This window comes from Parasteatoda tepidariorum, unplaced genomic scaffold (genome assembly GCF_982258835.1).
Source record: "Parasteatoda tepidariorum strain Cologne lab strain unplaced genomic scaffold, Ptep-v5.0 scaffold_170, whole genome shotgun sequence".
In the NCBI taxonomy this organism is placed as follows: domain Eukaryota; kingdom Metazoa; phylum Arthropoda; class Arachnida; order Araneae; family Theridiidae; genus Parasteatoda; species Parasteatoda tepidariorum.
In genome coordinates this window covers 14,958-28,598 of record NW_028257529.1, presented here as the reverse complement: position 1 = coordinate 28,598, position 13,641 = coordinate 14,958, and the positions used below count along the sequence as shown (strand labels likewise).

The following is a 13,641-nucleotide window of genomic DNA, read 5'->3' as shown; positions in this document are numbered from 1 at the left end:
TATATAGTAAACTTTAGGGTCACTCTGTGTACCCCCTAATTGACCTATAATTATTTCCTGTGGTAGGGTACACTATAACCCTGTAATATAATACGTGGTCCAATTTAAAAATTATAGGTCAATATTAAGGACCGATACCGTGCCGTTAGTTAACATAGAAAAGTGTCTTCGTATTTCCTTGTTTTAATGCACTATTTAAAATATACATAGTGTACCCCCTAATTGACCTATAATTATTTCCTGGGGTAGGGTACACTATTACCCTGTAATATAATACCTGGTCCAATTTAAATATTATGGGTCAATATTAAGGTCTGATATTGCGCCTTGCGTTAGTTAACCATTGCAAGATGTCTTTGAATTTTTAAGGCATTTTAGAACGCTTATTTCTTCATTTTAAGCATCTCAGAACACTCTATTTCGCATAGGCATACATAGTAAAATTTAGGATCACGCTGTGTACCCCCTAAATGACCTATAATTATTTCCTGTGGTAGGGTACACTATTACCCTATAATATAATACGTGGTCCAATTTAAAAATTATAGGTCAATATTAAGGTCCGATACCGTGCCGTTAGTTAACATAGAAAAATGTCTTTGAATTTTTAAAGCATTTTAGAACGCTTATTTCCTCATTTTAAGCTTCTCAGAACACTTTTTTTCGCATAGGCATACATAGTAAACTTTAGGGTCACGCTGTGTACCCCCTAATTGACCTATAATTATTTCCTTTGGTAGGGTACACTATTACCCTGTAATATAATACCTGGTCCAATTTAAATTTTATGGGTCAATATTAAGGTCTGATATTGCGCCTTGCGTTAGTTAACCATTGAAAGATGTCTTTGAATTTTTAAAGCATTTTAGAACGCTTATTTCTTCATTTTAAGCATCTCAGAACACTCTATTTCGCATAGGCATACATAGTAAAATTTAGGGTCACGCTGTGTACCCCCTTAATGACCTATAATTATTTCCTGTGGTAGGGTACACTATTACCCTTTAATATAATACGTGGTCCAATTTAAAAATTATAGGTCAATATTAAGGTCCGATACCATGCCGTTAGTTAACATAGAAAAGTGTCTTCGTATTTTCTTGTTTTAATGCACTATTTAAAACATACATAGTGTACCCCCTAATTGACCTATAATTATTTCCTTTTGTAGGGTACACTATTACCCTGTAATATAATACCTGGGCCAATTGAAATATTATGGTTCCATATTAAGGTCTGATATCGCGCCTTGCGTTAGTTAACCATTGAAAGATGTCTTTGAATTTTTAAAGCATTTTAGAACGCTTATTTCTTCATTTTAAGCTTCTCAGAACACTCTATTTCGCATAGGCATACATAGTAAATTTTAGGGTCACGCCCCAACAAGCACACGACTTTAGGGCTAGTGAAGGGACAATGTCGGCTCACCTAAAGTGCCATTACGGCGGGCTTTTCATTGCCGTATCGGTTCCGTTAATAAAGTGAAATCTGGGCCAGAATGAGGGCCAGTGCATGGCATTTCAGGCAAAGCGACGGCAATCGTTAAAGGACCGGAACTAGTTTGTTGCCTCTGGATTACTTTGCCATTTTTGCCTGTTAAATACCTGAAAAAAAATTTTTTTCACAGAATAAAGAGAAAATTGCCGTAAAGGCTTTTATTGTACCTTTATGATGTCTTTTTTGCCTTTTTATCAAAAGCTGAATATGTTCACTGGCACACGTCGTTGCCTCACTTGCCGTTAAGGCACCTTAACTGTTGGCTGATTAGAAAACGTCTATGCCGTTTTCGCCCGTATCGCACCTTTATTTCAGGTGCTTAGGCGAACTTCTTTGCCTTATTTGCCGGCGCACCACCCTTAACTCACCTCAAACTCAGTTTAATAGAAAGTTTTAATGCCGTCCTTGCCGGTATCACACCTTTATATCAGATGTTTAGGCGAACTTCTTTGCCTTATTTGCTGATATACCACCCTTAACTCACCTCACACTTGGTTCAATAGAAAACTTTAATGCCATCCTTGCCGGTATCACACCTTTATGTTAGGTGTATCGGCAATTTTTTTTTTTTGTCACTTACTTATTTATTAGAGTTCTCCTTAAATTTCAAAGACTTTTTACTGCATGTTGTTGATAACAATTCTTATTTAAGGAACATAAATTGTTTTCTCTTACTCTGCTGATATCAGCTATAGTAATTTATTGCATTTTAACTTTTTATATTGTAATAAAGCAATAACTGCAATTACATGCAAAAAACTTATGCTAATATAAAAAGCAAAATGTTGGAAAAAATTGCTTAATTTATGGTAAATTATCATCCAATGAATCTTCTTACATAATATAATAGATTTCTTTTTTATTTCATTTTAATCAATTTTAAATGCAATAAGTTAAAAGTAGAATCATATAAAAACATTGTGTGTTTAATTGAGTGTTCACATTTTTTTACACATTATGAGGTAAAATTAAATAAAAATTTTATTCTAAGATAAAAACACATTGCGACTTAATGTATAAGTTATTTAAGTTATGAAAAAAATTAAAATAATTATATATATTAATGTATAAGTTATTTAAGTTATAAAAAAAATGAAAATAATTATATATATTAAACCTACAATTAGCTTTTTTTTGATAGAAACAAAGCCACAACCCAGTCATTATTTTTGTTTTCAATATTATTCATATTTAATATTGGATAACTTTCTTTCAATATTATTCATATTCAATATTAGATAAATAAGACACATTATAAATATTTTTAAAAATATATATATACTGGGCACCTGTAAATAACACATCAGTTTCTGTGATTTTAAATAAATAAAGCTGGAATTTTAATAAAAATAAAATGCATAAAATTTAAAATAAAACATGACCTTAAGAAAATAATATTATTTTATTTCAATATAACAAATCAAAATACAAACAAGTACATAACTGTACAATAACTTCTTTATAAGCATTCTCCTTCACAATGAATCTAGTTTTCCTGCAAAAAAGTAACCAATTTATTTTACAACAGATTTATTAAATAATACGTACAGAAACAAAATATCTAATTAATTTTTGACGAATTTTAATTCTGGGTTAAGTTATAATATCAATTAATTCTAACTATTCAAAATACTTTTATTGATCCCAGGGAAATATTCGAAGAAAAATTCTATTCAAAAATTTTCAAAAATTTTGTTTTTCTCTTATAAATATAGTACGCTATAGAATTTAATAAAGTTGCTCAAACCACCTGTTTTTTTTTATTACTTACAAGCGAGCATTGATTGTCACAAAAATAAATTTAAGCTGATTGTAACAAAAGGTAATAATAGCACAAAATGAATATTCCAGCTCGTAATTAAAAAAAAATGTGTAAAATAGCGGATTCATTTGGATGGAAAAAAATTGCAGCATCAAATATTAAAAGAACTATGAATAATATCCTATGAATTAACGAAACAACCTGGATAAAACTTCTCTTTACAGTATTATGAAACAGTTAATTAGTTTATATATAGAGAGAACAATGATTGACTTTAAAAAAGTTAAAAGTGGTGACCAAACTTCATTACTTTAAACTCATCTGTTATAAACTGTTAACTTTTAAAATGCTTCCATAAGTTAGAAGACTAATTGAAGCGGTACATATCGCTTAACAATGCTTATATATTGCATTTTGTAACTACTGATCAATCTATTTAATAATTGACCATAAAAATGCATTTTAAATAAAGAATTTGATAGCAAAGCTTTAATATTTTTTAATTTAGAAAGAATACATTCTCACCAAAATAGTTTGTAGCTATTAATATGTGATGTAATGTTAATATTTAAACAAAATTTAACTTTTTTACGATTAAGAACTATGAACGAATTTTTTACTTTAAATTAATATGTGAAAATACTTTAAGTTTATATAAAATTAAATTATTTAATTAAAAGAAATTTTAACCTCAAGGAAATAAACAAACTAAAGGTTTTTAAAAATGCAAAAAATAATAATGTAAAATTTTTTAAAATAGTACGTTTAAAATCTGAAAATATGTTATTTGATTAAAATTTCTAACAATTAAAAGAATATATGATCGTTCAAAATTATACTCCATTAAGTATTAATTACTTAAAAATGATATACCAATTATTATAGAAGAAGTTATTAAGATATGCGATAAAGAGGAATGATTTTCTGAATTTGTAATGAATTTACAAACTAACTAAAGAATATAAATTTTATGCCATCAAGATAGGTTGGTTTAAACTAAACGGTTTTTTAAAATATTTAAATTTTTTTTATACATAAAAAATTTTAATTTGAAGAGAACCAGTTGAAAAAAAAAGTTTAAAACCAGTGAAATATATATATATACGTATATATATTAAACATCATAACAGTACATAGCACTTAATAACAGCTATGCAATAATTTTAAGATTTATTTTATAATAAATTTTTACTTTTAAATTTTTAATATTTAAAAATTATGAAAAGAAATTTACTTTAAGATGACATGTAAGCTATGATAAAATCAAATCATTTAACTAAAAAAGACATTTCTCTCAACAAATACAAGTAATTCTAGTATAGGCATAATTTTTAAAAAAACGAGCTGAAACTTTTTTAAAAAAGTAATAAATTTAGGCGGCTAAAAAGCTAAGAGTTTAGGAAAGTACTTTTGAAAATCAAGAACAGGTATTTTGATTAAAAAATTTCGATTTAAAAAAAAAATATTTCCTTATAAAATTTTTCCTTTAAAATCATAAAAAATTATTTATTGATAATCTGAAAATATTTTAATACAAATTACAGTCGAAGAAATTATTAAAATTGCAGTTCTACATATAGAATATAAAGTAGATTTTCTAATTTTGATATGAACTTGTAAAATAGATTCCACAAATTATAGAATATAAAATCGGTGCTACTGAGTTAAAATGTACTTTTATCATGTTCTTACCTTTTCTGTTGATTCTCGTTCATTCTAATTCTAGTACTCAACCATTCTATTTCATTCACATTCTCAGAATTTCTGGACTTTTCATGAAAGAAAGAAAAATAATTAGAATATGAGCGTGGAAAAAACTGTTATAAATCAACAAAATAAAAACATTAAATTAAAAAAAAAACTGCTTAGAACTCATTTCTAGACAATAAGTTTATGTTTACCAGCTATCTTGTACATGCACAATGCTTATCGGAAATTATTACTAACTACTGAAGATATTTCTTATAAAATAATTACCATTGGCAAATACTATAGAATATAGTTCAAAATTGAAATGCGAAATTTAGATTATTTTTTTTAGAATTAGGTAAAATTAGATAAGTTATGATAAAATTAAATCATTTGACGAAAAAAATGTTTCCCACCTCAAAAAAAATTCTAGTATATTTAAAATTTTCAATTTTAGTCTAGCATGTGTATGGTATGTTTGTTAGTCTAGTACATTTACAAAAGTCAAAAATAAACTTGAAAATTTTTTAGGAAAGTACTTTTGCTAATCAGAAATAAGTATTTTGATTAAAAAATGTTAAGGATTCAAAAAAATATTTTCTTTAAAATTATAAACAATTATTTACTAATAATCATAAAGTATTTCAATAATTCAATAATACTAAGTTATGTAGTTTTAACATGTTCTTACCTTCTTTTCTGTTGACTGCCATTTTCAGTCTCTCCAGACTTTTCATGAAAGAAAAAGAAAACAATAAGAATATAACCATAGAAAAAACAGCAAAAAATCAACAAAGTAAGAACAATGAATTGAGAAAAAAAAACTGCTTCTAACTATTTACAATACAATATATCTGACAATAAGTTTAATGTTTACCATCTATTTTTAATATGCTCAATGCTTATCGTAAACTAGTATTAACTACTGATGATCTTGCCTTTAAAATAATTACACTAGGCAAATGCTATAAAATATAGTTCAGAATTGAAAGGATAAATTTAGAGGACAAGTTTATATCTAAAATAAAAAATCGAATTTAAAGTCCTAACTTATTATGCATCTTTTTCAAAAATGGGGTAAAATGTGTGTTTAGATAAATTCTGCCTAATATTTATAATAAAATTACATTATCAAATCAATCAAATATTATAAATGACAATCATTAAGAAAATAGTAATTTATAGTTCTTTTATAACATGACGTAGTATTAAAGTGAAAAATTTTCTTTTTTAAATTTTGTTCTCTAATTCAAATTTAGAAAAGGAATAAGATATGAAAGGAAAAAAAATCCGGCATAACAGACATAGAAGTCTATTCAAATTATAGATACTAAAATAGTCCAATATATTACTTTTGTCCGGGTTACCCTTAATTTTAGAAATAAAATTCCTTGCCTCTTCCATTATAATTTCAAAAAATATTTAGATTAATTTTTTGCACTACATAGTAATCATCAGAAATATATATATATATTCAACAGTCAATTAAAATCACTTTTTTTTTACGGAAAATATGTCAAGCATAATGCTTTTTTAAAAATAAAATTTCAATAGGTGAAAGTTCAACAGGAAGAGATTTAAAATAAACAACCCTATAAATCTTAAGATAGAGAATGAATTAAGAAAAAGATAAATAGTAAAATTTGCACAAGAACTGGAAAAAGAGCTAGAAACAGAAAACTTAATTCTATGAAGAAAGAAAAAATATTATGCTGCAAATATTTCTATACTTAAAAAGAACTTTGAATTTATTTCTACAAAAAATATTCTTATTTTAAATAATTTTAAAAAATGCAAATATGTTGCAGTAGATTTCTTTTATGGGATAATAAAGTATATGTTTATCTTAATTACTTTTAACCTCATTGGCTACATAGTGTTAACGTGAATTTTAGAGTGAATTATATTTCACGTTTATTGCAAGATTTTTTTCATGTTTTGGCCGAAAATTACATCGTTCCTGACAGTTCCAGCATTTCTGTTTACTTAAAATCAAATTTCCTGTCCCTTTTGTACACAAAGATATGGGCCAAAACAATTTTTTTTACCATTCATTATAAATGTAACGTTCGTTATAAATATAAAGTTTTTCAAAAATATGAAAAAAATTTTAAAAGACATTTTAAGAAAATGCTTTTGCAGATTAAATTATGCGTTATTTATTTAAAAAATTTAAAAATGTTTTAAAAAACATACTTCAATAACAGTAAAGTTATTTCCTAATATTATTAAAAATTTAATCCTAAATTTTACCCTTAATATAAAGATTTGAGATGTTCTTACCTTTTATCTTGACCTTTCTTCCAAAAGATTTTTTCTTCCAAAAGATTTTTCTTACAGTATTTCCATCCGTGCAAAAAAAAAAATTAAATAAATAACATTAATAAAAAGCAATTACAAAGCAACAAAAGCAAACTTAGAAAGAGTTTTCCCAGTTAATTTATTCTGAAAAATTAAGAGCTGAAAGCAAGTGTGAGACGAGTTTTAGATTGTTAAACGTGTCTAATTTAAAAAACTCTTATCAAAAAATTATTAAATTTAAATTATACGATAAACTAATAAAAAATTAGAAAATGTTAATACCATTTCTTTTTTTTTTTTTTTTTTTTTAGTGGTCGGAAACATATTTGAAGAAAACCCTTTAGGTCTGATCAGAAGTTTTATTTGAAACAAAAGGTGAAACGCGCTGTCAATGGCAAAAAATGACTACCGATTTTTTTAATAAATTAAATAAATCGGTATGATTTATTAATAAATTAAATCCAATCCTTATAAAATTTTTTATTATATTAATTTAATTTATAAAAAACCGATTTTTTTAATAAATTAAATAAATCGGTAATAATTAATTAAATAAATCGGTCCTGGCAAAAAATGACTACCGATTTTTTTAATAAATTAAATAAGGTAATTAAACTAAGTAAGTAAATTAATTTAAATAATTATTAAATTAAAAACTTTTTAAAAAAATAAAGAAGCATTTGATTTAAATAGCTATAGAAAATCATTTTTCTATTGTTAGGATTAATGGAACTTATAATTCATTTTAAAACTAAAATGGTAACTTACACTATATTGGTTTTTAAGGGAAGAAAATAAAACAAGGATTTAAGGGAAACAATTACGCGGATAGGTGATCGGAAACGGGGGAATATAACGATTAAAAAATATAATTACTAAAAACTAAATAAAGAAAATAAAAACAAATTATTTGTGAAAAATTAATAAATAATAGTGTACTGGAAATATAACATGAGCTAAAGAATAAAAGTTTACTTACTTGTCCTTCTTAGGCTGTTGAGTATCGCATTCCTGCAATAAAACAGAAAGGAGACCTCTTTTGAAGTTGACCATTTCCATTATTTATCCCCTTTTTTTTCCAAATTTTTTGGCGACCATTGAATCTTTTGGCGTCTGGGGTAAGTGGACCACCTGGTTGAAGAGATTATTTCTTAGAATCGGGGAAGGGGGTTTAAAGTGCTTAGCGTTCGCTTTCCCCTCTCTTTTTCCAAGGATTGGAAACAAGGTCACTTAAATGATTCTTTTTAAAAATACGTGTCCTGTGATTTCAGACAGTAAGATGTCCTCAAATTAAGATCAATATTTATTTTTGAATTATTAAAAACAATTTCTGGTGATATAAAGGAAAAATAAATTAAATAACAAAAACATTTAGTTAATTACCAACGATAAATGAACTCTCGAAATTAAATAATTGCATTATGTCAAAACTTATTTGTATGCTTTTTTTTTCAGAAAAACTTTTATACTTCTACACTTGGAAATAATGCTTACATGAATGTTTTGACTTCCTGTGCAGAAAAATAAAATCCTGTTTCTCTATAAGATTAATATGTATTATTAATAAATATTATTAACTCTTTCTGTTAAGGAATTGTTCCATGCGAAAATTAAAAAAAGAAAAACAGGGAGTCTCTGACTCCCCCCGTTTCCGATCACCTATCCGCGTAATTGTTTCCCTTAAATCCTTGTTTTATTTTCTTCCCTTAAAAACCAATATTTTAAACTGAAACGCTGAATATTTTGCTTTTAAAATGTACAAGTGAAGTAGCGTTATGTAAGAATGTTTTGTTAAAATGCTAATCGTAACGACTTCGAGGACTACCTCAACTTGAAAATTATCATCTGCACTTTAAAGAAGATTTGACCTAAGGAATACAGATTGTGTATTACAATAATAAAACAAGAAAAATTGCTGAGAAATTATTTTATTTGTTGACGAGAATTTTAACAGTTTAAACTGAGAATACTTTTTATTGTTAGGTTTATTTATTTTTAAAAAAGTCAATTTAACTGTTAAGATTTATATCCTGCAACATGCAAATCCCTCTCTCTCTCTTTCGCTACTCTTAATTCACAATTCAGTCCGAGCTTACAAAATTAAAAAAAAGACAAAGATCTCCTGACGAAAAAATAAATTTTCTGCAAAAATGAATAAACAGTCAATATTTAAAATATACCTGAAAAAAATCACGAATGAACACTTAAATTAGAAATGACTTTCAAATAAATTGGAATTCGAAAGAAAATTCGTTTTAGGTTTACATACAAAAATGATTTTTTAGCTCATCGAATTTTAACTGCATAATTACATTTAAGTGGAAAATACGAAGAAAACAATTCGGTAAAATTACTGAACTGTATTGACATTTCTGGTTTAAAAATAAAAATAAAAAATAACTTGGGTAATAAAATTAAAATATATCCTGCATTTAAACCATTTATTTGATAAATTTTCTATTCAAATTGTAAGGGTTTAACAGAAATTCTGGTTTTCACAAATATAGTTCTTATTACCACACATTTAGTAGAAAATACAAAACAGAACAGTTAATTTTATTGAATAAAGGCTTATAAGAAGAAAATGCTCTTAGCTAACATGATTATTTACCATATTTTACCAAAATTTAACAAACATTATAAAATTTCATCTTATTGTCAACCTAAAACATTACCCAAACACTTTGGTAAAAATTATCGAGTTTTTTGGTGTTTCCATAGAGCTAGAATTATGGTAAACTTAGCAATATTTTGGTAGTTTTGATCATACATTTTCTCATCTTACAGATCATCCATATATAGTATTTTTTTTACAAGTATAAGAGTTAATAATACTTATTATCGAATGTTAAATTTTCTCTGTATTTATTTCTATAAACCATAGTAATTTCAAATTTTAAAATCTTGTTGTTTTTGCTCAGAAAAACAAAATTTCATTTCTGTAGAGGAATTTTTGTGTCCAGCAGAGCGGCTCATACGATATTTTTTATCACTGAGTGTAGGAGTTAATAATTCTCAAACAAATTATCGATCATACATTTTCTTCATTCCATCGTAATCCCTGTACACTTCTCTACAGTCCATTGTAATTTGATTTTTCTAAATCTTGCAGTTTTTGCTCTACAAATAAAATACAGATAATAAAACGTAGATTGAAGTTATCAATGGCGCATACGGCAATAATTTAACTCCGTTGGCTACGCCCTAACGAATTTTTAATTTAGAAAGAAACGCATGGTATTGTAACGTATTATTATTTCTCTACTCAAAGAATTAAGGAGTTTTCCTCCCTAAACATTGCCCGTTCATAAATTTTTCTGTATTGGTTCAAAATTAAATGAAAACGGAGTACATTAATTATTTTTTCCTTCTGAACTTTTTTGCTAATTTAAGAAATGAAATACGGTTAGAAGTTTCTGAGTTAACTCATAAATATTAAGACAGTAAAAAATTTAAATGCATGAATTTCAAAAGATCTAATTTTAAATGCATTTGTGTCCAGATGAGAGAAGAATTGAATTTTAATAATTTATGAAGATGCGAAATAAGAAGATTTAACAATTTAGTTACCGTTAATTTTTCTTTTACAGTTTTCTTTTTATATTTTAGCTTTCTTCATTATTGCACGAACCACGAAATATAGTTAATTAAGTAAGTTACCGATTTATTATATCAATTGTTAGAATTATGACAGGTTGTAACTGATTTCTCGCTTTATAATATTTTAATGTTAATTTTAATTTGAATAATGTTAATTTTAAAACACATGAATGAGAATGAATTTGATTTATTTGAATCATTTACAAGCTCTGGACTGTTCATATACAAGGAGTTTAAAAATCCAAAAAAGTGCAAAGAATTATGATGCTTTGTTGTACTTATAAAGCATAAAAAGCGAGACCCTCTCCATTTTTAACAAGTTATATTACTAATCAAATAAGACCTTGATATTAAATCAAAAAATATTTTTTTTAAAAATTAGAGTTCATTTATATATTTATTTTTCATTTACTTTTCTAATTTCCCACAAATGGTTGAAAGATTTTTGTTAGATACATTTTAGAAACACAATTTTGATCTGTAAATGACTTTTACGGTGTATTGCTTTTCGCAATCTGCGAAATATGAGAATTTTGCGTTTTTCTGTTATATTTTTGCTTATTTATTTTTTTAGGAAAAAAAATAAACAGTTCAATGAAAAACTTATTACGAACAATTGAACATAATAGTGGTCTTATGAAAATGTTAAATAATAATAATCGTCAGCAATATAAGGAAAGAAATTAAAACTGAAATTGATGATAGGGGAGATCGATTCAAAACATAAAAAAATAACAAAATATTGGAAAAGTCTGAAGTTTCTCAAGAACTCTGACCCCCAACAGGGTGGGATGTGAGAAACGCATAACCGGACATCGTTAACTTCTCAAGTTACCATACACTAACAAAGAGAGGAAAAGGATCTCTTTTTGAAACAGCTACATTCCATCACCTACTCGTCTTCCTCAAAGTAGACTTTAACTTCTTAATTCTAAAATAAAGGTCTTTACTTCTTTTACTAACAAATATTTTAATATCATGAAGGGCACACAAATACACTTACAAACTCCTTTTTATTCCTGAAATTCTATTGCATAAAATTGATCATTAAAATTCTTATGATTCTCTTTTTGATATTGACTTTACATTTAATATATGCAGAAAAAAAAAGCGCTAGTTCTTACAACGTACAAAAGTGCTTGCATTACAAACTACTAATTTTAGTGCAATCATTAATAATAATAATTCAAATTATTATAATTTTATCGAAAACTATTTAAAACAGCACTAATTCGATAATTAATTATTATGATGGGTCGCTCCTGGGAGAGCAACCCCCCTGTGTAAGGAAGGGACAGTGAGTAAACTTTGTTTTTGTTTTAACGAAAATAATTCGAAACAATATTTTCATTTAAGGTTTGTTATAGTAGTGTAAAGATTAAGGTGTTAAAATTCTGAGTTGGAAACTTAAATCCTTTAATTTTCTATTAAGATATGTTTACTGGACTGCTCGAAATTGATTATATGGGGTTTATTTGATATAAACCCCATATAACCAATTTCGGGAGATATTATATTTATTTGAGCTAAGTCAAATAAAGAATGAATAAGTCAATACGGCAAAAAAATTACTCAGCGTAAATTACTCAACGTTGAATTACAAGTTCCTTAAAATAAATATTCTACAAAAAATATGAATATAAAAAAAATAATTTTTTTTTACAAAATAAGGAGTAAAAATTTAATTTAACTATGTCGTATTAGGTAAACTTCGTTATTCCTACTATAATTGCGAAATTTATTATATTTAACTGCAAATAAACTAAGAATAAGTTACTAGATATCAGATATTATTGATATAAAATTTTATTGAAAGATTGGTTTGAACTGTTTTCTAAAAACCGAATTAATCCAAATTAAAAAGATTATTAAAATAAAAAATTAAAAAAAGTATGTGTTATTAAGAGAGAAAAAATATACTTTACAATTACAATTTTGTTAATAAAATGATTAATGAAAGTCAAAGAATACTATTAGTTTAATAACATGAGAGAATTGTAAATGCACTATTCCAATCACTGGATACCCATTGATCATTTTTTTTCTTGGATAGATCTTTTATAAGGTCGTCATAAATTACAAAAGGTGTCTAAATTAATTTTTATCCTTTTGTCAGTCAATGGGCCAAATTGATAATTAATTCCAGCCAATATACGTTTCGTAGAACAATACAAAATTCTTTTCTTTCTTCAGTATTAATATTTATATAATAATTGCTGCCTAAAAGGAGAACAATAGTTGTGTATAAGTTAACTATAAAAAGATTATAAAATGCTTTAAAGTAATTTAATATAACACTATTAAAAATACGCTCTGGTGAAAATAAAAAGAAAAAACTCAGTCTGTAAAACAATGAATTCTAAGAATTTCAAAAATTGTCTTCTTTATTTTTTATTATTACATTTCGAGATGCTTTTTGATTTTCGAGACGCTATCATGATTTTTTTCATGACTCTTAGAATTCTTTACTTAAGATAATAGTGTTGAAGTTTTCGATTAAATTGGTCTAATCGAGAAGTGCGAACGCATGAGAACCTAGAATAATAACATTAACATTGATCATTCCTCAAACTTTCTTTTTATATGAAGTTGGAAAAATAAACTGCATTGCTAAATTAACGTAAAACGAGCAGATATTAATAAATTTCCTTCTATGGAATTAAAAAATAATTCTAAAATTAAGTCAAGATTATTTTTATTCTTAAACTTGTTAGAAAAATAACACGTGGGCCGCTCTATGGCCGCAAGCATTCAGTTGCAGAAGTTAAATTTGGTATGCTGAAAGAGCCAAA

General features: G+C 26.1%; 1 long non-coding RNA gene across 1 annotated transcript; it reads right to left on the bottom strand.

Moving 5' to 3' along the window:
• Positions 1-2,880: 2,880 nt before the first annotated feature.
• On the bottom strand, positions 2,881-7,391 carry LOC147800780 (uncharacterized). Its single transcript, XR_015431199.1, has 4 exons — positions 7,232-7,391; positions 5,640-5,677; positions 4,952-5,028; positions 2,881-2,992 (listed from the first exon to the last, which is right to left on the bottom strand). It is a non-coding gene; the product is annotated as an uncharacterized LOC147800780 (long non-coding RNA).
• Between the last annotated feature and the right edge of the window lie 6,250 nt (positions 7,392-13,641).